The sequence below is a fragment of the Lissotriton vulgaris genome, chromosome 10, assembly GCF_964263255.1.
Source record: "Lissotriton vulgaris chromosome 10, aLisVul1.2, whole genome shotgun sequence".
In the NCBI taxonomy this organism is placed as follows: Eukaryota; Metazoa; Chordata; class Amphibia; order Caudata; family Salamandridae; genus Lissotriton; species Lissotriton vulgaris.
In genome coordinates this window covers 675,196,729-675,221,864 of record NC_141698.1, presented here as the reverse complement: position 1 = coordinate 675,221,864, position 25,136 = coordinate 675,196,729, and the positions used below count along the sequence as shown (strand labels likewise).

Sequence of the window (25,136 nt, the reverse complement as noted above, 5' to 3'; positions counted from 1 at the left end):
TTTAAATCTCTCTGCATTGTTTATAAGGCGGTTCACGGTCTGGGACCTGCCCCCCTACAAGAGAGGTTCACTTGGTATAATTCCAGGAGGAAACTCCGATCCTCTAATGCTAATTTGATCACGGCTACTAGATTCAAGAAATCTAGGATGGGGGGGGCAGAGCTTTTAGTGTGGTAGCTACACGATTATGGAATGAGCTGCCGCAGAACCTCAGACAAAGCGAATCACTGACCTGCTTTAGGAAGATTCTGAAATCTTGGCTATTCCCTAGGAGCTAAAACTAGATTGTATCCCCGACAGCTTCTATTGCTACATTGATTTCTGCAATCTAATCGCCAGGATACCCGTAGGGTGACAGTCATGCGCTATATAAGTACCTTCTTTCATTTCATTTCACAATGTAACTGTTACAATCGAATCCTCGGTGCGGGCGCTGTAATTTCCTGCCATTTGACACACAGACTGTGTCACGTCCGGAGGAAGTAGTGTAAGCGTGCACACACTGTGAGGCAGAAGCGGCAGGCCACTTAAATCGAGTGGGAGTCCTCACCGTCGTGGCATGCTGCAGCAATGCTATCTTTGTGCGCAGCTGGGCGCCGCAAATTAAAACCGAGTTGTTGGCCAGCCCAGAGAGGTTACCGGCGGAGACTCCGTTTTAGTGACCATGACCCCGAGTGAAATGTCACCAGCAGCGGCGGGGTGACAGCAGTACCTGGTCAGGGAGACGAAGTGACGTTGCAGCGTGGCCGCCAGGACTCTGTCACTGCCCGGACTCAGTCACCAAGGAGCCTCAGGGAAAAACTGAATTCTCGTGATTCCGAGTCTTGCATTGCGTGAGCCTGCCGTCGTAAGTTTTATGGTGAAGTAAGTAAGTCTCTAGTCAGAGTTCTTTATGGGTGCAGTGCACTATAGTGTGTGTTAAATAATTCCTCCAAAGGCTGCGCGCGAGCAGGCAGCAGTCTGCAGTCAGTAGGTGCCTGGCGTGTACTGTTGCTCAGAAGCCCTACATAGGACGTCAGCGAGCACAATGTGCATCGAGTATTAGGTGCTCCTAGGCAGAGTTCTGTCCGTGCCTCTCTGGTCGGTCTTGATGAGCACCTGGATTGTTCTAGCCTCAGCCTGTAAGAACTACAGGGACAGCTCTCGTAATCCCTACTTACATTTGTACAAATGTAAGTACGGATTACAAGATCTGTCTCTCTACCCTTCTCTACAGACCATCTCCTCTACATCATTCTCTGACTGTATGCACTTACCTGGTTTACATAGACTTTTTCAATTTGGTGAAATAATATTAAAATATCACATTTGGAGTGCGGTAATATGTTATATGAGAAGACATGTGCATCCCCGTATCTAAGTAATGCTATATTTGAACAATGTGTACCATTATAGTTTCACAGTTTCGAATTATTGTAAAGGTTTCATACTCATTTCATCTACATTGGCATGTTGTTCGTTGATTTGCCCAGCTGGGATAATGATTCGAGTCGGCAAGGGCCACAGGTCCTGGGGGTCAGTGTTATGAGGTGCTTAGCAGCACATTCACACCTCTAGCACAAGGCTGCACCTGTGCCTGCAGCCTGGGCGTTTTCTTACAAGTGTAAGAGGCATGGTAGGGCAGACGGAGCACCTCAGAAGCCAAGAAGGGCTACAGGTCTTGGGGGCAGTGGTGTGTTTAGAAGCAGAGCACCTCGCACATTCACACATGGGGCAAGACCCCATATTCATTCGAAAGTGTGTCTGCAGCCTGGGTGTCCTCCTGGTGAGTGAGAGAGTCAAATTGGGTGGAGGGAGTGCCCTATAACACAGGGAGGGCTGGAGATTCTAGGGGCACTGGTGCAGGTGCTTAGAAGCCGAGCTTTCTCATGCATTCACACCTAAGTGACCTTCAATTTTTGATGCTTTGCACCAGTTTTAAGATCTTCTTAGAGTTTCTCCTATCTCAAATGAGTTTAATTTCGGATATTTATATATTTGCCTCGTCTTCATTGTTTGATTTTGATCGTGCGAAAGTGTCACTCATAGTCGATGAAATGTCACTCAAAATTGCACTGAAATTATGAACATGTCACACATAGCAATTTGAAACCTTGGCAGCTAGCGTCATTTCCCTTAGATTTAGCGGTTCAATAATTATTTTTTTTAGCATTCAGGGGCTCACCCTAAAAATGACTACATTTTGTCTATTTACTTTACTAAATTCGAAATCAAGCACCAGTTTTCTCTAAAAGGTGTTTTCTTTGCTGTATCTTAGACGTGTATTGTGCTTAAAATATTTGGACAGTGTTACCATACTGAAACAGGTGTATTAGAAAACATCCTGGCTATCAACAGATCAGTTTTCAAATGTGAATAAAATTCATAAATAAATGGTGTATTAAATTTGGACAACTTGCATAAAGAAGTTCATGTAACGAAACCAGGTAGTAAGTTGATGTAATATCTTACTGAAGATCAATAAAAGGGAGGCCAATTAAACAAAAGAAAAAAGCAGGTGTAGGAGAAGACAGTGAATAAAGAATTACAAAGAATGTGTAACAGGGGGATGACAGTGGGAGAAATGTAAATTGGACAAATACGTTTTCCCACAGATTAATTAGGCTACTTATGAAAAATTACACAGTACATTTTTAAACTTATTTTTTTGGTCAACACACTATGCTATATTGATTCCAATGCATGTTTTGCTCCATATTTCCTTTATAAGAAGCATTCACCAGTAAAGAGAGAAAATACAAAGTTATAACAATGTAATCGCACCTAAAATAAAAAGGCTTCATTACCAATGGAGTTCTATTTTGTCAAATACAAGAAACAAAGATAATGCTTCTTAAAGATGCAAATAAAATTGGTAGTTAATATACTACACAGAGTGGGTAGGGCCAGTTCCAAATACTGAAACAAAGTAATGTTCTGAATGTTTTATTTCGTCAAAATTACTACAAAAGTCTCAAAAATGGCAGTATCACATAGAGCATGATTATCGAAATAGCTCACAGGTGGAACAGTTTATGCATTTACTAAATGCCTAAACTATAAGGCATTGAGATATGCATATAACCTATGATTACTATATGTATTTCCTAACCTTCCCATGGCACGTCTGAACAAAATATATTAGAAAAAGAGCCTCTATGCAGGACTTCCTATAGGGGTATACAAAAAAGAATCCTTAGAATGATTGAAAATCCTGAATCTCTTAAGAAGTTAATCTTTCATGAATTAAAATTTGAACACAAAAGCTACGTTTTCCACCAAACTCTTCACTGGCAGTTATTAAAATATATTGAGGCCTCACTATTGAGCAATGCATTCTAAATGATCAGTCATTAGGCATTGTGTTTTTCTCAGGCTGAGTGAATGTAAAAACATAGCTACTTAAAAGTATGAACTTCGTCAGACTGGCTCTTCGCTGTGTTGTCAAAATGTTACAACTTAACATACACCACCATGACATAAGCAAAATAATATCTTACAAAGTTTTATGAATACAAGTTCTCGCCCATCTGTCAGAATTGTGAAATTTTCTGGTAATCATATCCAAACTGAAAGTATTTTTAAAAATAATTTTCTTACGATAACTGCCCTCACTCCTCGCTGGTTAAATGATGGTCTTTATTAATCTCAAACAAAAAGAATTTAAAAAAAAACACTGTACTTCCACTGAATTATCACTCCACTCAATTCTGAAGTACTTTGTAGAATGAGAAAAGTTTAACAGTAAACATGGTCAAGAGCTACATCTTCATTTTCAATACCAGAATATGTGTTTAATAATTCACTAGTCTATGTTGAAATTATTCAAACTAAATGCAAAAACGGACTCCTTTTGTTGGCGATGTGGTCAAACAGATGTCGGTTTATTAACAAGTGATTGTTCATTGTCCAAAAGCTAGAGATTGCTGCCATGAAATATGGAAAAATAATGGAATTCATCCGTATAAGACAACAACATTTTAATCCAACCTTATTCATTATGAAGCATTTAATCGATCCGAAAATAAAGGATAACTATACCAATCTGTGTATTTCCAAATTTTTCATGAAAGCCAAAAGAATAATTCTATTAAACTGAAAAAAGTGATAATAAGCTGAAGACCAAACAACAAGGCTTCTCAAGCTTACCAGGAGAAATTTACTTTCAAACATCAGGAAAAGGAAAAGACATAAAACTATTGTGAACTATAAAAATAATTCACCTGAAAACTTTAATGGTAGGTATGTATTAATAATGTCAATTTCCTTTCCCCTCTCCTATTTATTCTATTCCCTAATCCTTTCTCTAATTTGATCAAGTTGCTTCATCTAACTTTCTTGGTACCTGATTGAATGAACATGGCTGTCACAGAACTCACCTATCAATCGAAAAAACGTGTTAAATTTACAGGTGTACATATATCTGTGGCATTAATAAGTGATCCAAGAAAACTGAGGATAAAACATGTCTGTCCATTCAATAAACTATTTAACCTGCCATTAATGCAAAGCGTTTACAAGCTTTAGTGTATGGTTTGGAAGCCTTCCTGGATAGTTACAACTGGAGGCTCAACCTCATCCACTGTAAACTTGGTAGATCCCATCTTCAGTTTTTCAGCAGGCCCATGTCTGCTTAGAGTTTAGCCTTCTGAAGAAATCTTTCGTTGATTGAGGCAATTTCTTTAATTTACGCCAAAAAAGGCTGAACGGCTCAACCATAATGTTGAAAAGACTGATCAGCAAATACATTATCCCTCTCAGGAGAGGTCTAGGAACCCTGCATTGTTCTGTAGAGCCTTCACATTTTGAGGTGAAAATCTGAAATGAACAATCATACTGATTTCTATTCTAAATTGTTGGAAAAATAAAAAAAAATCTAAATCATTTCACATGGATATAACACACCTGTAAATTTAACATAGCAATCATGCACTAGACTACTGTGGAAATGGACAACTGCAAGGGTATTTAAATAAAGTAATTTCAATGAAACCGCAGCATAAATGTACTCCTAACAGGTCTCCCTACTCTGTAGCATGCAGGCTTCAAGACACTAGGGGGGAGTCTTGAGAGTACATCCCATACTCCAGTCTACTTTTACTCAAAGAAAGGAGGCGTTGGGTGTTTTCCACAGTTAGATTAACAGAGATGCACTCTAGTAAAGAGGCCGCTCACTGCTGCTAAGGTGGTGTGGATTTGCAATTGACAAGAAAGTTTACATTTCTTGATGCATTGTGTGAGCGCCTAGAGGATACTAGCTGTATGTGACTGCTATTTGACTGCTTCTAAAAGTGACCGCGACAACACATTTATGAGTCCTTGGAAAGGGTGATCTGAGAAGTGCACAAAAACGTATTTGCTGTGTAACATATGGTTGTAAACCAATACATATATACATTTGTATTTTATTCATTAATGCTTTCTAGATAAGCAGACTAACATCTGGGTGGTCTATCAAAACTTTTGAATGGGGTATTTATCAGATTTATCTGAATTGTGATGTTGTTTTTATTGTTTATATTATGTATTACACACTTTGTAATGTTTTTATGTATTCTTTAATACATTCTTGCCAATTTCTTTTCTAAACACTTACGTGTAAATGTTGGCAATTGTACTTCATGTCGTAATTGTTTATGCCAATGTAACATACTGTAAAATTTAATGAAATAGTTTTAAAAAGAGCCAGGCTTAGTATCATTATACAGTGTAATGGTGTCCATCACTTAGATGGCAAGGCATACCACACAAATGTCTCAAATATGTTAGGAACAACCTACTTCTGTTCGGTAACAAAACACTAGGGAATTTGACAAACTCCCAGGAACCCTTGCCTCACATGGACGTGGTATAAGAGCATTTCCACAGTTCCAATTAACCTCTAGCCTTGATTTATGTATTAGATGCATCACCTGCATGGTCGCTTCAACCACTGGAGTGGTTCTTGAGCCAAAGAAAGGCCTTGATAGGACTGGCTAGAGCAAAAAAAAAATCTCCTTGCTTTCTGACAGAAGGACTGAGCTATATGCCAAGCAACTTAAAATTACTGTGCCCAGGGTGCCTAGTAGGTCCTGTTGTGGCCAAAAAGCGCACTGGATTAGAAGTCATGTTCCAGAAGAAGTAGGAAAGCCACTACTTGAATATCCTGTTCTCCACACCTGGTCAATTACCATCCAGAATCCCCAATAAGAAAAAAAAAACAACCACGTCATTATGGAGGCGCACATGCCTGGTGCACATACCTACAAAATGACCAGGCTGTTTTTTTTAAAGAAATCTTTAGCCATTTTGCACAGCATCTGGATACCTTGCAGCATGGCTAAAATCCATTGGCACCAAGATAGATCAGACCTTCTGTTAGGAAGCAAGGAGATATTAGCAATGGCATCTAAAAGGGGACTCCTATTGGCTTTTCCAATGATTGAGGTTTAATTTAGATGAAATGCCCAGAGTACAACACATATGCCCAGTTGGGGTCACTGCACCACTGGATTCAATCTTCTCCTCACCGATGAGGCCCAACATGCCAAAACTGGCATATAGTTACCCATTTTTCTGTTCATCACGTTATATTGAAAACTCTGATTAATAGAAACGTTGGGTGAATAAAAGCTATGTATTTTTAAAAATGTACCCAACCATCTGAAATTAAAGCACAGTTATTTGGACTGCTCTGGATTCTCAATTACCCATGATTGGTGATTCTGAGGAAGTTTTTCAAAAAGGGTTCTCTGTCGACAAGGACTTACAACAGGAAGCCAAAAATAGAGAAATTCATTAGATGATAGCAAATGGCGCACTGCCCAGCGTTCCCACACTTATGATGAAAATTGTAGTGCCCAAGTGTTGGTTAGCTCAGCCCTACTAATGTGAATAGCAAATCCCAAAAAAAGAAGCCTGGATTTAGATAGATTTTGGGGATGCTATATTAGGTAACTTTACCAGCATGCTAGCCAACCCTGGGCTCAAATGCTGCTGTTATTCACTTATAATAAACATTTCCTGGTATCTAGTAAGTGAACCTCTGGGATTTACATTTGTCTAGTTGAGAAAAACGAAATATTCTATCAAATTTGATTAACAAAATGTAGTAATACCTTATGGGTTCTATAATATATTAAGCTAGCAGTTGCATCAATATTTTTGCCTGAATGCGGTGTAAAAAAACAAACACATATTGTATGTATGGGTGCGCTAGAACACCAAAGAGGTACTAGTGTTTGAACAAAATGGAGGTTGGGCATGACCTGTAAAATTGAAGTGGTTGCAATCAACTGTTCCCACATTCTAGGGGTCCTCCTCTCATTTGTTAAAATTTTTAGAATCATATGTATTAATATATACAGTGCTATTCACGGGAAGGAGTCCGATGATGAGATGATGATTTGTGGCAAGTTTTGAAATGCTTTTTATAACCCCATGCCCTCGTATTTATACTTCACCGATGATATATGGAAACTTTAATATTCACCCCTGTAGGAATTGTCACTTGTATGTCATGATTGGTTATGAGGGTGGGAAAGATGATCAAGTTCACCTGAAGCATACGATATAGGGGGATTCGGTGAATAACCTGACCTTATATTAGAATTTGATTAATCTTTTGAGAATAGGATTTGTGAATTCAGGTAACAGCGCCCGACTTTTAAAGGTCTTGGTACCTATATTGACTATATAGGCACGTTTCAGCTGGCCTATACTGCTCTCTGAATGGTTTCTCGGTGGACTGGAATACCTTTAGTGATCACAACCCTCTGTCTGAAAGTCTTCACTGGGACAAGAAGCATATTGTTTCACATTTCCTTTTTTAAAGCCCCATTTAGCATGAAAGATCAGGAACGGAGACTAAATTGGGATAAGGTTATCCCCAACGTTTTAAAGCCAAGTTGGCTTTCTCTTGTCAATATAAGCTACAGATTTGTCTGGATGAAGAGGACCCCAGGACAGTGTCTTATGGGCTTTTGACACATTATATGTCCATATTAATTTTGCTCTTACTAAACCGGGGTCATCTGGTATCTCAGCCCCTTGCAGATGGTTCAACAAAGAACTGCACGGGGGCACATAAGGCGCTCTTAGCTGCATAAAAAAAAAAAACACCCAGAGATAGCAGAAAGGTGAGAAAGCATAGACCCATCTATAGAGCGCGTTAAAGAACAGGAAGCTGGAGCTAAAGATAGAACTGTTGGAGAACCTTTTGACAGCTAGTGCCATGAGGGACAGTACAATGTTCTGGAGGATTGTAAACCATCCTTTTTCCAAAGAGGATCAGGTATCAGACCAGGCAGCCACGATGCCGGGCCTGGCCTGGGAGAATCATTTTTCAGCACTATATGATGGTGGGGGTATACACCCGTTACAACGCAACTTTTACAACTACCTACTATTACAACGCAACTTTTACAACGCATACCATTACAACGCATTGCGCTGGGGGGCGCTCTAGGATAGGGAATAAGTTTAATTTACTATCCAACACCTTCCCTAGTGTCCACGGGGACTGGAGTTGGAATAGTAAATTATACTTACCACTATCCAGCACCTCTAAGCGCTATGCGTTGTAATGGTATGCGTTGTAATGGTAGCGTTGTAATGGTAGGTAGTTGTAATGGTATGCGTTGTAACATGGTACATCCAATGGTGGGATTCTGAGCCCATACTCCGCTCATGCATAAGGAGATCAGCCTAGGATTCATTGGGATGAAGTAAGAAAATGGGGTCCTGGCGGATTTGTTTAAGTCCCTTGTGGACTTATGGGAACCTGTCCTCACTCTTCACATTAATACAGTAATTAGGGGCTACTTGCCAGAGGCATGTCATCACTCAGTGATAGTACCAGTGTTCAAGAAGGGGGACAGAAAAGACTCTGCATGCTACAGACTTATTTCACTAACTGATGCAGAGTTAGAAATTATTGGTCGGGTCATTCTGGGGTGATTAACTCATTGGGCAGATGAACATAATATCATGTCTGACCTCCAGTATGGGGGTTTAGATCTGGCACGGTGGAGGAGAACCTTATTTTACATCTTTAATAACTAAATATAACGGGGCCAAAAGGGGCTCAATACACCTTGCCTTTATGGACCTCAGATCAGCCTTTGGTAAGGTTAACAGCTCTGGGTAGGGCTGGGGTGCATGGGGGTTGAATCAACTCTGTTCACCTTCTTAAAGAATCTCCATCATGGTCTGATGGGTTCAGTGAGATTTGGGAGTAATGGGAATTGCACCAAGAACTTTAATTTGAAGAGAGGAGTTGGTCAGGGCAGTATTTTGGCACTTTTTCTCTTTACCGCGTATATTAATTGTTTGGAGGGGGTGCTTTCTGAACATGGTCTAAAAATTCCAAGAGCAGGTGGGAGACTGCTCTGTGCTCTTTTATACACAGATAATGTGGTGGTGATCGCAAGTAAAGCTAAAACAATTCAGCAGCTTTTAGACCCTTTTATTGATTTTATGGACAGTCTGGACCTATCAACTAATTTTAAAAAATATCATGCCATTGTTCTGGGCCCCAAGAACACTAAAACCTCCAGCTTCTCGGTGCAGGGACAGATTTTAAGCAAGGCGGACAATTTCTAATCTAATCTAGTCGATTTGATAGGCGCATGGCAACCCAGAGGCTTCCTAGCGCTGATTCAAACCAACATGTAACAAGCTCAGCCTAGCTAGGAGCTATGCAAGGGGAGATTAGAAGAAAAAAGTCATGTTTTAAGAGCTTTCCTGAAGGCAGGTTCAGAATCCAACTGATGCAGTATGAGTGGCAGATAGTTCCAGAGCCTGGGTGTTAGATGTTCAAAGGAGCGACCACCTGATCTGGATGTACAAATTTTAGGTGTTGTGAAAGAGGAAGTTGCGGATCTAAGAGATCTGCCAGGGTTATATGGTTCAAGGGCATTAAGAAATTGAGGCCCCTTTCTGTAAAAGGCCCTGTAGGTAATGGGGAGATTTAAATGGGACTCGTTGCTCTATGGATAAGCAAAGAAGGTCAACCAAAACCCTCCGTGTGGACAGGTGTCTTGGGATTTTTAGGAGGAAACTAGCAGCAGCATTTTGAATGGTTTGTAGCCATTTCTTAACATAGCATGAGGACTCTAAATATCGGGAACTCCATAAAACAGCAAAAAGATGGTCAGGGTCTGGATGAAGAGTCTCTGTGCAGGAGGAGTGTGCTTGGTGGGGGGCAGAAGTTCTAAGACTTTCCTGAAAAGTCTAAGAATACTGAAGCATTTTCCAGCTAATACGTTTGCCTGTACTTCAACTGTAAGCCTGTTGTCAAACCAGATACCAAGACTTTTTACTTTGGTTTTGTGGATGGAGCAACTCCTAATAAATTTGGCCTGGGGAGGGGCTCCATCTTGGCTTTGTTTCCTAGCAACATAAGCTCCAACTTGTTCTCATTCAGATTGATGGAGCAGCTGTGCATCCAGTTGGCCACCTTTTTAAGCCAGGACAATTTGATTGCAGTTAGAGCCTTGTTCTTGAGGGATAGATACACCCAATTGTGTACCGTCAGCATACAATACTATAGCCTTGTGCTAAGATACAGAGGGGGTCTGGGTCAAGTGGAGATTCTGACTTCACTTGGTATGGTCAAAAGTTGATTGTGGGAGATCGGGGGAAAGGCCAGGATGCCAGCGTTTTAACATTAGTGGGGAAGAATCTGCAGGGGGCACAGCTACTTTTGTGTTGTCTGGAAAAAAAGAATAGATGTGTCACCAGCATATATGTGGTAGGAGATGTGGGAGCATTTGAGGATACCATTTAGGGGGTCCATGTAGGGATTGAACAATGTCAGGGATTGGATAGAGCCTTTAGGGGACGCCTAGCGATAGTGGTGTGATAGAGTGTGATTAATAAGGAAGTACTGCGATCTTTTGTGTAGAAAGAAGGTGAACCATTTCAGCACAGTGCCGGAGAGGTCCATCCTCTGTTCTAGGACGTTGAGCAGGGTAGCATGAATGATGGTGTCAAAGGCTGCGGACAGATCCAATTCGATCAAGAGACAAGATTCATCACTGTCAAGCAAGCATAGGGCATCATCGACAATATGGACCATGACTGTTTCAGAGCAGTGCCCCGAACGGAAGACAGATTGGCAATGGTCAAAAAGTTGGAAGAGTTCAATGTGATTGAGGAACTGTAAGTGAACACATTTTTAGAGGATCTTGGCCACAGTAGGGATGTTAGAGATGGAGCAGTAGTTGTTGGGGTCAGCCAGGTCAGAGCTTTTTTTTTTAAGATGGGGAACCTGGGCAATTTTAAGGCAGTCAGGTAGGGAGCCCTGGGAGAGGGAAACATTGAACATCTTAGTCCACTGTGGGAGTAGGGGGTGAATGGAGTCATTTAGGAGTTTGGAGGGGATCAATGATGTGGTTAGAATATTTCAAGGACATCAGAAGAGTTCCCATCTCATCAAAGGTTATGAAGGTAGACCAAGAGACATCATTTTTGGTGGATATACAGGTGAGTTTCAGTGTCCATAAGGTGCGGGAGTGGGAGCGGTTGGGGCGGTAGGAGGCTAAGAGCTGTCTGGATGTCATCAGTGATTAACAAGGTTTTGCCGGCAAAAAAGGACGCAACGTTTTCACAGTGAGTTGCTATGTTATTTGAGGAAGCAGGATCTCTTCTGAAGGAAGATGGACTTCTGATGATTTCGAACAGTTTCTTAGGTCTATTTGTAGCAGTGTCTAGTTGATTCTGAAAGAACACTGCTTTGGAGATCCTAATGTGTCTATTGTAGGTATTGCACCTGTGACGCAGGAGTGTGAGGTTGGCTATTTACAATAGTATTCTTAAAATTGATTCAAAGGTAGATAAAACTTTTATTTCTTTAGGAATTTTAATACATAAAAGGATTAAATAAATTAGTTAAAAATTAGTTACTTAAGAATTTTAATAGATTCTGGTCTTAGTTGGCAATCTCTGATGAAAAAAATACAGGGTGTCTCAAGAGTGCTATGGCTAGTCTGTATGATTTTTCCTTATGTTTGAGACACAAGTTGCAGCAAATACTGTTAAAGATCTATAAACTAAAATCTATTCCCATAGCCACTAATGATTTAAGAATATTTCCCTAGGCAAGTTAGATGCATTCCTAATGTTGGTGGAATAGTAGTTTGCTATGGGTGGTTCTACACTCACTTCCTCATAGTACCGCCTCCATTTTAATTCCAATTGCTTACTATGCTTCTTGAGTATAAAAAAGTTGGGGGAGAACAATGGTACCTGTTTACATTTCTGTGGGCACTACTGAGTCTTTACTGAAAGAACTGTGTCCAGCGTGTTACTATTCCAGTTGAGAAACCTGGATTTAGCCCCAGAGATGCAATCCCCCAGGTCAGGTTTAGAGTTGCAGAGATTGCCAATCCAGAATTCTTTGTTTAATGTAGGCCACCAACGATTTTTGGTCTTAGGCAGAGGAGGGGCATAGAGTGAGGAAGGGGGATAGAAGATGACAGGAATCTAGTAATGATCCGACCAAACAACAGGGATGTAAGTGACAATTTAATTCACAATAAAATTCTTAGAAGTGATTCACCGCTAGATAAAACTTTTATTTATTTAGTGATTTTAATACATAAAAAGATTTTTTAAACAACTTATTTAGAGATTTTAATAGATTCGGGTGTGAGTTGCCAACTTCTGATGATAAAAAATGCAGGGGGTCTCAAAAGGGCTATTGCTAGGCTAAATGATTTTTCCTTATGTTTGGGACACAAGCCACCTCGAAAACTGTTAGAGATCTATATACCAAAGTGTATTCCCATAGTCTCTTTTGGTTGCGGGATATGGGCTACGCTACTATTGCCCCAATTCTGGTGGAGAAACACAAGTTTTTGAGGGGCCTTTTAGGACAAGGATCCCCTCTAAGATGGTTTATGACGAGCTTGGCATGGGCAATATCTCAAGTTTTATTCGTCTTCGCCCTCTTTTATTGTGGTGTATAGTTTGGCTTAAGGATACGTTAAATCTCAATAGGTTGATCATTCAGGACTATCTGAAACTGGATAATATGCCCCATATAGCCTAGTTGCACTATTTAAGGGCAAATTTTAAAGCTTTTGGGGATAAGGGGTATTTGCTTATGAAATTAAATTAAATGAATTTGTACTTGTAAAGCGCACTTTTACCACAACCAGGGTTTCCTGGAGCTGTACGCATACCGCTGTGGAACCCTTCCTGGCTTTTCCCTGTGAAAAGTCCACTCCTGGGCACCCCAAGGTGAAGCCAGGCATCCCAGCGCTGTTGGGGCCGTTGTGGAGATTAAGCAAGCTATTGCCCAGAGTTGCAGAGTGGGACCCATGATTAGAATAGGCACCGAGGCGAGAATTATCAGGTCTGAGGAAATTGAGCCCAAGACCCGCCGAGGCGGGAATTGAACCCTGGTCCCGGGCCAGACCTCTGCATCTGGGTCTTCTCCACTATCTTGAGGGATTCGTAAAAGAAAAAGGTGTTTGGCTGAAGCAGGCTTTCTCTTTCAGGGTGGCAGCCGAGAGGGAGTCTTCTGCTCTATCCAAACAGTTTGTGCAACAGTACATATTGGTAAAATCAGTAAACGGGTAAGAACCATACCACCTTTTTAGAGATGTTCAACCATCACGGCCGCTTATTGACCTATTTCAGTTGGGCATATTCCAGATCAGATTCCAGATCAGATGCTATTTTCAAAAGTTACTTGGTATAAAATCACCTATTTAACGCTTTGCACCTGTGATAAGATCTCAACATGCTAATACCATTTACATTGTTCTTATGCGACCCAAATTTAATACTCTCGACCATAAGTTTTTAAGGCCACTATTATTATCCACCGAGTTAAGACCAGTTAGATCCACTTTTTTTTATATTTACAGCTTTAATCCACAGCAATAATCAGTTTTAATGTGTCTTGGTACCTGGGGATTTTAGAACATAATATTAAGCCTTGTCTAGTTCGTTTCATTATTTTAGATTTCAATGGTGCTATTTTCTTCTTGATTAAACAATATGCTTCATTCTCAGCTTTTGCAAATGTGGATGTACCCTCAGCAGAAGTTGTTGATATTGTTACTGCCACATTTTCTTTTTATAACTGGTACGGTTTTTTATGATGTTTATTATGTATTGCCCAGGTATATATATTTTATGATGGAATGTTATTGTTTCTGTACACTTGCATGACTTTATATGAAATCGAATAAAGTTACGTGATGATGATGATGGTGTCTCTTGGTTAGTTGAAACCGTACGTCCAATGGGCTTGCATAATTATCAAACTCACTTTGGCAAATAAATGCACTGGGCTGTCCAGAAATATACACAGTCAGATGCTTCACAAAGCCATGAAGAGGACGTTCGTCCCAACATCACGCCATTTCCGATCAGACTGGCTGAGTATTGCCTTCTATTTAGAAAACAAACGTAGTCCTCTGATTGGGTAAACTTCCTGGTAAGGCTATAACCCTTCATCCTACAAAGTAGTTGCCTTGTTATGTCAGGGTATGTGGATTTGTATAGCGCAACTAATCACCTGTAGAACAAGTTACTTACCTTCGGTAACGCTTTTTCTGGTAGATACAGTATCTGCCTGTGGACAACGTCATAGATGCACGGCATTGCACGCGACTCCGCTGACGTCACCGACACCATAATAGGACCTTGCCGGCGTGATGACATCAGTTCCGTCCTTATTTCCATGCCTTCGAGGCACACGGACGGACCAATGACTGTAGATATATACACAGTATACACAGTACACAAATGTCAAGATAAATCACACAGTGTGAAGCAAATGCAGGAAAGCAATTGAAAGAAAACATTTCCTTGACAATAGAAAATATATATACATTACATTACAGTAACTCGGGTATAGAAGAGTGGACAACAGGGAGGCGGGTGGGTCAGTGAGGAATCCACAGGCAGATACTGTATCTACCAGAAAAGGCGTTACCGAAGGTAAGTAACTTGTTCTTCTGATAGATACATCTGCCAGTGGATTCCTCACCTTGTAAATAGAGTCCCACAGCAGACCCCACTCCCGGAGAAGGGTGTCCACTCTCCTATACCAGAAAATCCTGGAGGACAGAGCGCGCAAAGTGACCGTCCCTCCTCACCTCAGCATCCAAGCAGTAATGCTTCGCAAAAGTGTGGAGGGAGGCCCAAGTAGCCGCCCTACAAATGTCCTCAACAGGTACACCTCTAGACAAAGCAGATGTTGATGACTTTGCCCTAGTAGAGTGAGCTCTTATACCCTCTGGAGGGTCCTTACCCCCCAAGGAGTAGCAGATCTTGATGTATAGAATAATCCATTTTGAAAGAGTGAGCTTGTGCACCGCTCTTCCTTTCTAGCTGCCAGCAAATCCAACAAAGAGCTGGTCATCCACACGATAGTCTTTAGTCCTATCGAGATAAAATCTCACCGCCCTCTTAGGGTCCAGACGGTGTAGTCTCTCTTCCTCCTTGGAAGGGTGAGGGGGAGGATAGAAGGTAGGAAGGGTAATAGACTGTCCTATATGGGAGGGAGTTACCACCTTAGGCAGAAAAGCAGCCCTGGTCCTAAGAACCATTCGTTCAGCATGAATGGTCAAGAATGGGGGATTTGAACTAAGAGCTTGAAGCTCACTTACCCTCCTTGCCGAGGAAATTGCGACCAGGAAGACCGTCTTAAAAGACAAAAGTCTCATGGGACACTTGTGCAAGGGTTCAAAGGGAGAACCCATCAAAATCTTATTCCCTACAGTCCCTCTAGAACACTACGCTCCTCCAGCTCAAATGAACTGGTGGTACCTCGTACCAAATCTGTTTTATGGGGAGACAGAAGATTTCTTGTAGCAGCACCCAAACTATGGAACACCTTGCCGCACTAGATTAAAACAATCCCCTCACTTTGGTCTTTTCGAAAGCAACTCAAGACCTGGCTTTTTAATCTGTAAACTCTAGCTCCCCTTTGATGGTCAAACACTGCAGATATTCTCTTAGCGCTGAGATGCCCACGGGCCTTCGTTCGCGCTCTATAAATGCTGTTAATAAATAAATAAATAAATCAAGTAGGTTAAGACAAGATTTAAGTCCCATTGAGGCACAATAAAGGGAGTAGGAGGGCATTTATTAGTGAGGCCCTTCAGAAACCTTAAAACCACAGGAGATTTGAATAGAGACGGCTGATCCGGCAAACAAAGAAATACTTGTGGGCAAAGCAATAGCAGGAGCCTATAGCAGGAGTTATAACCCCTGTATGAAATCTCAGCAGAGGTGAAAGAAGGAGTATGGATGTGGGGTGTGCAGCAATGGGAGTTTAGTGTCCCTGGGGGCTGACGCAGCAGAGGATATGGGAGGCTCCAATTCCAGGAGGGGGCCCTGGTGCCTGGAGCAGGGAGGGATGCTGCGAGGCTCTGCCTCCCCTGACTTCTTGGCTCATCTGCTGCAGGAAGTGTGTGGGTTTTTAACTGATTAGTATAGCATAAAGCAAAGTATGTACATGTCGTGAATTACAATGGCAAAAAAACACGAATGAATGAATTGAAATTATAAAAACCACAAGTCCCATAATGCCTCGCGTGAAATGAATCCCTCAACGGGGGCCGAGCACTTTTAAATGTTGAACGAGCTGATTTGTCGGGGTAGCTCTCACGCTTTCAGGCATATTAACATGGTCCGTCGGAGCCTTGCTTCCTGTGCGGGGGTGCGTGCGCCCCTGAAGAGGCAATTCTATCCCTTGCCCCTTTGATCTGTGCCCTTGACTACACTGTGAGTAGATGCTTTTTTTTTACAAAGCTTAAAGAAAAATCAACATATGTTTGTGAAAAGTTACAATGCTGAGCATGAATGAATGACAATTGAGAGACTACGAATACCATGATGCAAAGCGTGAAATGAATCTAAAGGGGCTGGACCTGCCTAACCTGAAAAGCGTGTGATCTGCAATTACTTTATATCAATTTCATTTCCTGTGTTGTCATTGGGACATCCTTCAGAGCATTACATTTAAATATAGCACCCAGAAGCGATCCAGTCTATACAGTGCTCTGTGAAACTAGAAGTTTGCACTAATGCTAACAAAGCGCACAGGGAAATAAATAAAATGTCATGCAAACTCACCCCCAGCCTCCAGTACCTCTGGCGCTATTACCGGACTGGTGGTCTGAGCGCCTCTTAAGATTTGTGGGCGCTATGTGTGCGGTTGGGGGTCAGGGGTCTGGTTTCAAACACATAAGGGCAGCATTGTAAAGAACAGCAGTGACAAAGAGTGTCTGAACTGTTTTGTGTGTTGAAAAATTGTCATCTAGCGCTCGTATGCTGCCTGTCTGCCGTTTCAAAGTGCTTTGAGACACGGTAAACATGCAGGCAAGACAGGGCTCGGAGAATACAGCGATAGTGTAATATGTGTGCAGGGTAGAGCCCCCCCACCCCACCCCCTGGGTTCAAAGGGTTCCAGCCAGCAGGATATATTCTGGTTGTCTATCTGTCCACCCCAGCTGTCAACGCGTATTTACAAAACAAGCTCCTGGCATTGGGGGTTGGGGGGGGGGGGGGAAGACATGCGGCTCGGGAGCAAATGGTAACAAGCGCGTGAATGGGAAGAGCGCCGTGGGAGGTGGGAGGGGAAGTCGGAGAGTGTGAGGTGCAGGAGGGGGGGGGAGCTGAGCCTTTGAAGTGTGTGAAGCTCTCGGCAGGCAGGCGGAGCGTTCACGAGACCACATGTACTTCTTGTTTGTAGTGGCTCGGTTTCCTCTTCAGAAAGAATCCAAAGGCAGCTTTGCAAACCCTTGGACTCTCTCAGCTGGGGTCTTAGAGTGAGAGGCATGACGTTTAAACTGCCCTCTTCTAATTCCAAATGTTCATGGAAAAATATTTTTTGCTTCTGTGCTCAGAATAGCGCCTATGTGGTGTGAAGCGCTATTTACAACACTCCCCCGATCATTGTTACCGGTAGCAATAAATAGTGCAAAAGTAAAAAGAAATGTGGAACTAATACAAGAAAAAAATGACTTAAAAGCCATGTAAACGTGTTTCATTCATGTCTGGGGTTATTGATAAATTGGCTGCAAAAGCATCTTTCAAATTATATTTCCGACAAGAGACAGCAGGGGATTCTAATCAAAGTGGTCATTTAAAAGACTCTTCCATTTGCTTTCCAAAATTATTTAACTACACAGAAATGTGGGTTTTTTTAACTGATTAGTATAGCATAAAGCAAAGTACGAACATGTCGTGAATTACAATGGCGAAAAAACATGAATGAATGAATTGAAATTATAACAAGAAAGAACAAGTCGGGTGGGGGCGGGGGAGAAGGGGAGTGATTGAGTGGGAGGGAAGCACTGGCTCTCGGCATTGCGTGGGTGGGGGTCGCATTCCTTTGGAGTGTGAAGCAGGTAGGCGGCTCGGGAAGCAAATGGAAATCGCGTGCACGGACACACATGCACTCGGCAACATCCGCCTGGTTTAGCTTTCTGGTTTAACCCCAATAGGTCTCTCTACGAGACCTAAAAAGTGTTCTCTTCAGTTTGTAAAATCTCACATATTTGATGTCCCCAAATTCCCGCACCATAAAGTGCCACTGAAGTGCATCTGGCTTTATAGATGTCAATCATTTCTTTAACCCGCCAGTTACCTAAATTAGGTGGCAAATTTAAAAACACCATAGATACTTTTTCTAAGTTTTGCCTGGACCATTGACTTCTCATAATTCCATTCCCCATCTGATGAAAATGAGATGCCTAAATAACAGAATGACTCCACATTAATTATTTTGTTGCCTTCTATTATAAAAGGTCTCTGATTTCTATATTTCTCACCACACACCATAGTAAATGTTTTGGTTTTATTTATCAACAGCATCCTATTATTAATAAAATTGGCAAACCCATCAATTAGCTTCTGGAGCCCCACCGGTGTTCTCGATATCAAAACGGCATCATCTGCATAAAGCAGAACTGGTATCTCTTTGCCATCCACCAGTGGGGAGTCTGCAGGGATCTTTTTAAGAGCCTCATCCACTTTATTAATAAATAAGGTAAAAAGGAGGGGGGCCAGCACACACCCTTGACGGATACCTCGTTTTACTTTAAAATTAGCGGTGCATTCTCCCTGGTGACCGTACCGAACCTTTGCCGATACATTTTTGTACAGTCTGGCTAAAAAATGGATGATTCCTTTGGGTGCACCAAGGTTAAGTAAAACGGGCCATAAAACACCATGATTCACCAAATCAAAAGCGCTGCTTAAATCTACAAAACATAAAAAAAGCCGGCCCTGTTTGGCTTTGGTATATTTTCCTATGAGAAGCTCCAGGTGGAGAAGTGTGGCTCAATGGTTAGAGCGGCAGACCCTGATGCAGAAGTCTAGCCTGGGACCAGGGTTCAATTCCCCGCCTCGGCGGGTCTTGGGCAAAAAAAATTACACGGACCTGATAATTCTTGCCTCGGTGCCTATTCCAATCATGGAGTCCCACTCTGCAACTCTGGGCAATAGCTTGCTTAATCTCCACAACGGCCCCCACAACGCTAAGGATGCCTGGCCTCCACCTTGGGGGTGCCCAGGAGTGGACGCCTCACAGGGAAAGCCAGGATGGGTTCCACAGCGGTATTCGTACAAGCGCCTTGAGACCCTTGCGGGTGAGTAGTGCGCTATACAAGTATCAATTTTACAATTTACAGGTTGATGCTCTGTTGCAGAGTACCCAACCCTTTTCTAAAGCCGTAATGGGATTGGGCTATTTATTTATTTATTTATTTTTGATATTTATAAAGCGCTACATTTACCCGTAGGCGTCTTGGCGCTGATAAACCAGTTATTTGAGACTGACTATAAGCGTTGAAGTGATTATTGAGTGAACAGCCAGGTTTTCAAAAGTTTACGGAATTGAAGAAGAGTGGGGCTTTGTCTGATGTTGAGTGGCAGTGTGTTCCATAGCTTGGGGGCAGCCACCAAGAAACACCGATCGCCCCAAGTGACAGTTTTAGTGCGGGGAGTGACTAGTTGATTGAGGGTAGCCGATCTTAAGGCCCTGGAGGGTTTGTGTTGTTGTAATTGATCTTTTAGAAAGTGGGGTCCTTGATTGTTGAGTACTTTGAATACAATACAGAGGGATTTGAATTGGATTCTTTTTTGCACAGTGAGCCAGTGAAAGTCCTTTATGTTATTGGAGATAGATTCAAATTTAGTTTTGCCAGCGAGCAGGCGAGCTGCCGCGTTTTGGATAGTCTGCAGTTTGGTGATAACTCTGGATTGAGCGTTAAGGAAAAGACCATTACAATAATCCAGGGAGGACAGGACAAGAGAGGTGAGCAGTGTCTTGATGGCTGAATCAGGAAGAAAAGGGCGTATTTTCCTGATCATCTTAAGTTTCAGGTGTGCTGTGGACACCGTTTTGTTGGCATGGTCCATAAAATTTAGGCCATCGTCAAAGATGATGCCAAGGTTCCTGACTTTGGCAGTAGGGGTAGGAGGGGTACCGAAGGTCTCTGGCCACCAGCTTGAGGGCCAGGCTGGCAGAAGTGTTCTAAAAATGAGTACCTTGGTTTTTTCAGAATTCAACTTTAGACAGTTGGTGGACATCCATTCTCCTATGTCTAGGAGCCCTTTCTTAAATTTTTCGGCCACTTGATCTCCATCCCCTTTGATTGCCAACACTAGTTGGGTGTCATCGGCGTAGGAAGTTAGGCTCATCCCGTGTGCTTTGATGGTTTTAGCAAGGTCCGACACATAGATATTAAACAGTGTCGGACTCAGGGATGAGCCTTGAGGTACGCCACATGGAGCAGAGAGTTGGGCCGATTGAAAGGGTCCTAGGATGACAGCCTGCGTTGTTTTGGCAAGGAAGGACGCAATTAGGTTTTTGGCAGTGTGGCAAATGCCAAATCCCTCGACACGGTCAACCAAGATGGTGTGGTCGACCGTGTCGAAAGCTGCTGATAAGTCCAGCAAAACTAGAATGGCTGTGCCTCCTTGGTCCCTAATTACCCTGATGTCATCAGCAGCCTTAATCAAGGCTAAGATATTATTATCCGATACCCACTCCTCCAATCTGATTAGCAGGACTCTGCTCATAATTTTGACAGAGGAGTCAAGTAAAGAGATGGGCCTATAATTTTTTGCCTCAGATTTATTACCCTTTTTGTGGATCGGTATAATAACGGATTCTCCCCAAGTGGGGGGAAAACCCTCAGTTACTGCGGCATTGAAGACCATTGTGAGTATTGGTCCCCATAGCGTAGGTAGGGATTTATAGACATCTATAGGGACACCATCTGCACCTGGTGCTTTTCCCATCTTGCTGTTGCTTATGCCTATCAGTACCGCCTCTAGTGTTATTCCTAAGTCGATGAGTGGCCATTTACTTGGTTTTGTTGTTTCGATCGATGGAATATCATTAGGGTTAAAAATGCTGGAAAAATGGTCGACCCAATCCGTGGAACTTACATGGGCCAAAAGTTCCGGGACAGTTTCATTTTTAAGAAATTTACTATTCAGTGTCCCAGAATAATTTATGATTGAAAGTTGTTGCAGCAAAGTCAAGGTTATCCCAGGCTTCTTGTTGCAGTTCAGCCTTCCTACGTCTGGTATTGGAGTTATATTCAGTTCTGAGGCTAAGGATGTCTGAACTAAGCATGGACGGAAAATCCGTTCCGTTCGCGGATTTTCGCTAAATTCGCAATCCGCAAACGCTCGCAAATTTACCGAAAATCCGCAAATTCGCACGCAGCGGATTTTTTTTTCTTGGTGATACAACTTTGCGGCGTGCGGCGTTCACTTACCGTCATTCAGCGTTTGCAGAGTTGTTTTTCTCGATATTTTGCGAGTGCTGAGCCATTTTGGATCTTGCTGCGGGATCCCGCGGGAGTTTGGCGACGCATCGCGAGAGTTCGCAATTGCGAACATGTAGGTGCGGCGGGCAGCAACAATCTCGCACTCGCGAAATTACAAAATTTGCAATTCTGCACAAGAAATCCACTAGCAAGCAGCATAGACCTTCTGAAAATTATGATTTTTATCAGAATAACTCCTCAGGTTGACATTTGCCTGCACTTGTTTGGATTTGAGGCCTTTGGACTTTCTTTGGATCACTTTTGGATTAGAAATCAACTTTCACAAGTAAGTTTGTTTGGGGCATTACAGTTGCTGTTCTGCAGAAAAACGAGTTTTGCAAAACTGAAAGCACTCAGCAGGTGCAAAAGTTCAAACTCCTCATTAGTAACCATTCCCTGTAGTGCTTCCTGACTGGGGCCCCTCCAGAGTTCAGTTGCTAGTTGCAACAATTGTATGACCCTGCTCTGACCCTCACAGCAGGCTCATAGCATAGCTACAAGTAGGCCACAAAGGTCCTGGAAAAAAAAATTGCACTGCAACAGAAAGCAAATTACAGATAAGGAAGCAGGTGCCAGACTGGAATTTTAAAACAGTGACACATTAATAAATCAACCCCAAATTAATTCATGTCAGTTGAAGCAGGGCAAGTGTGCTTTCTTTTACCCCCCATAATCTACAGTGATGATGATGAACCAGAGGGTGGCATTGATGTACCAGAGGGTGGCATGTGAGAAACAGAGGGTGGCATGTGAGAAACAGAGGGTGCTGTGAACCTGTGATGACGAACCAGACGTAGAAACAACATAGTCGCGACCGTTGCGTGCCGACAAGTAAGTTCGCAATTGCGAACTGGTACAAAACCATCGCGAACTGGCAGAAACCCTTGCGAACACAAAAAAACAAAAAAATCCGCAAATTCGCGAGAATTTGCGGATTTTGCGGATTGAGAGTTCACAAATACGCAAATTTGCGAAAGCCAGATTCGCAAAATTCACCCATATCTAGTCTGAACTATCTCTGGGTTTGGATGATAAAGCTAGTTTCAGCTTATTCAATGATACCTAACAGGAGTGGTCAAACCATCCCCTATCCTGTTTTTGTTTAATGGGGGTGGGCTTAGTAAGAAGTTTAGAGATACGATCGTTATTCATAGTGAAATTGACTAGGGTCTCAGTTGGTTGGATAGTTAAGGATAAATTATCAGCAATTTCTTTACCACATACCTGAACAATTTATTTTGTTAATTCGACCGAATTCTCTCCCTTCCACCTAATTCTGGTGCCATTGGGGCATATTGGTTCAATATTATTGACGATTCAGAAAAGGGGGTGGTGATGAACAGAGTGTCTGAATTAAGCAGACCACTCTTACCCAGTCCAAAGATCAGGGCTTGATCCATCACCGTTTTTTAGCTCACTGCACCATCTCAGCTCAGAACCTGGCTATATGCAAATTAGTCTGTCCCTGGCCCAGTGCATCATGGGAACAGGGTAGACCAAACTACCAAGCCAATTCTTATACTGGGAAGGAAACAAGCGGGGTATACTCAGACATGAGTCCCTTGCTCACTGCACCACCAGGATTCAAGCAAGCCGGGCCGACGAAGGCTGAAATGCCAGAAACCGGTCCCCGGAAGCTTGTCTCTTTTCCGGTGAAGAATTGGCTTGGTAGTTTGGTCTGCCCTGTTCCCCTGAGGCACTGGGTCAGACTAATTTGCATATAGCCAGGTTCTGAACTGGGGTGATGCAGTGAGCTAAATAACGGTGATGGATCAAGCCCTGATCTCTTGACTGGGTAAGAGTGGTCTGCTTAATTCAGACACTCTGTTCATCACCACCCCCTTTTCTGAATTGTTTTTGGCCACCACAAGTGTGGCAGGGTATACTCAGACATGAGTCCCTTGCTCACTGCACCACCAGGATTCAAGCAAGCCGGGCCGACGACGGCTGAAATGCCAGAAACCGGTCCCCGGAAGCTTGTCTCCTTTCCGGTAAAGAATTGGCTTGGTAGTTTGGTCTGCCCTGTTCCCATGAGGCACTGGGTCAGACTAATTTGCATATAGCCAGGTTCTGAACTGGGGTGATGCAGTGAGCTAAATAACGGTGATGGATCAAGCCCTGATCTCTTGACTGGGTAAGAGTGGTCTGCTTAATTCAGACACTCTGTTCATCACCACCCCCTTTTCTGATTTGTCAATATTATTGACAACAGTACATAAATCAGCCATCTTATTTCCCCACACAAACAGTTCCAATGTAATTGGACTATGAGCACTTATGGGCAATGCAACAATCTGCGGGGTAGTCCATAAGTTGACAATATTAACAGAAACCAAGGCATGGTCTATACTACTCTCAGATGATCTTCCTGTAAAAGTCAGGATATCCTTCCCATTTGCATCCTTCGCACATTGCAGGATATCCAGATCAAATTCGGTCATAACTGTGTTTAAGGTGTTACCATATGTGCAATGCAAAAAGTGTAGACAGTTATCCGCTGCATCAGATAGAAGCCCACATGCTTTGGTCATCGACAATGGGCATAAAGACAAATTGAAATCCCCCAACCAGACCATGTTCACATTGGTAGTATCTATGTTAATCAATTTGCATGGGTCCTGTCTCAATTCTGTAACCAGACTATGGCGGGTGGAATTGAAAATATTATTATAAAAATTGATCAACAATACATCTCGGCTACCCTTGTGTTTAATCAATAATAACTGAGCAAAATACCCTACATTAGTACTGTTCGTGGCTTTAACTGGGAGATTATTATTCAACAAAATTAACAGCCCCCTTTTAGCTCTGCCGGACGGTGATGGTAACACAGGCAGGTTATAAGCCGTATACCCTTCTATAAATACATCTATAGTGCTCCATGTTTCTTGGGGACACACTATATCGTGTCTGTTAATAAAATCCTTCCAACCCGGCATGTTGATCTTATTTGCCAAGCCGGCCGTGTTCCATGTTACAATTGAAAATCCTCCCCCTTGATTAAGTACTACAGGGTAATCTGTGATACCTTTACTGACTGTCTCAGTGGGATCTTCTAGTGATGTTGTTCGTGGTCCATCTACTACCATACCTAATCTTTTACACACATCCTCCTTAGCCTGGTTTACTTTCGCAATTATATCGCCATTGTTTTCTGGCATTGACTTATAGTTTACAGGCCTACTTCTTTGTATACTGGACTGTAAGGGTACCTCGATGGAACAATAACTGTTTCGAATATCAATATCAGAAAACATACACTGAGCACCCCCCCCCCCCCCCCCCAAGTTGTTGAATTAGAGTCAGTCAATCGTTACAATATAGTGTACTTAAGGCATGAAATCTGTTAGATGATAGGAGGGTATG

At 42.4% G+C, this 25,136-nt stretch overlaps 1 protein-coding gene across 3 annotated transcripts in view; it reads right to left on the bottom strand.

Moving 5' to 3' along the window:
• Window positions 1-25,136, bottom strand: part of ZMYND11 (zinc finger MYND-type containing 11) — a 685,469-nt gene that overhangs the window by 611,861 nt on the left and 48,472 nt on the right. The gene's annotated exons all lie outside the window — the stretch shown is intronic.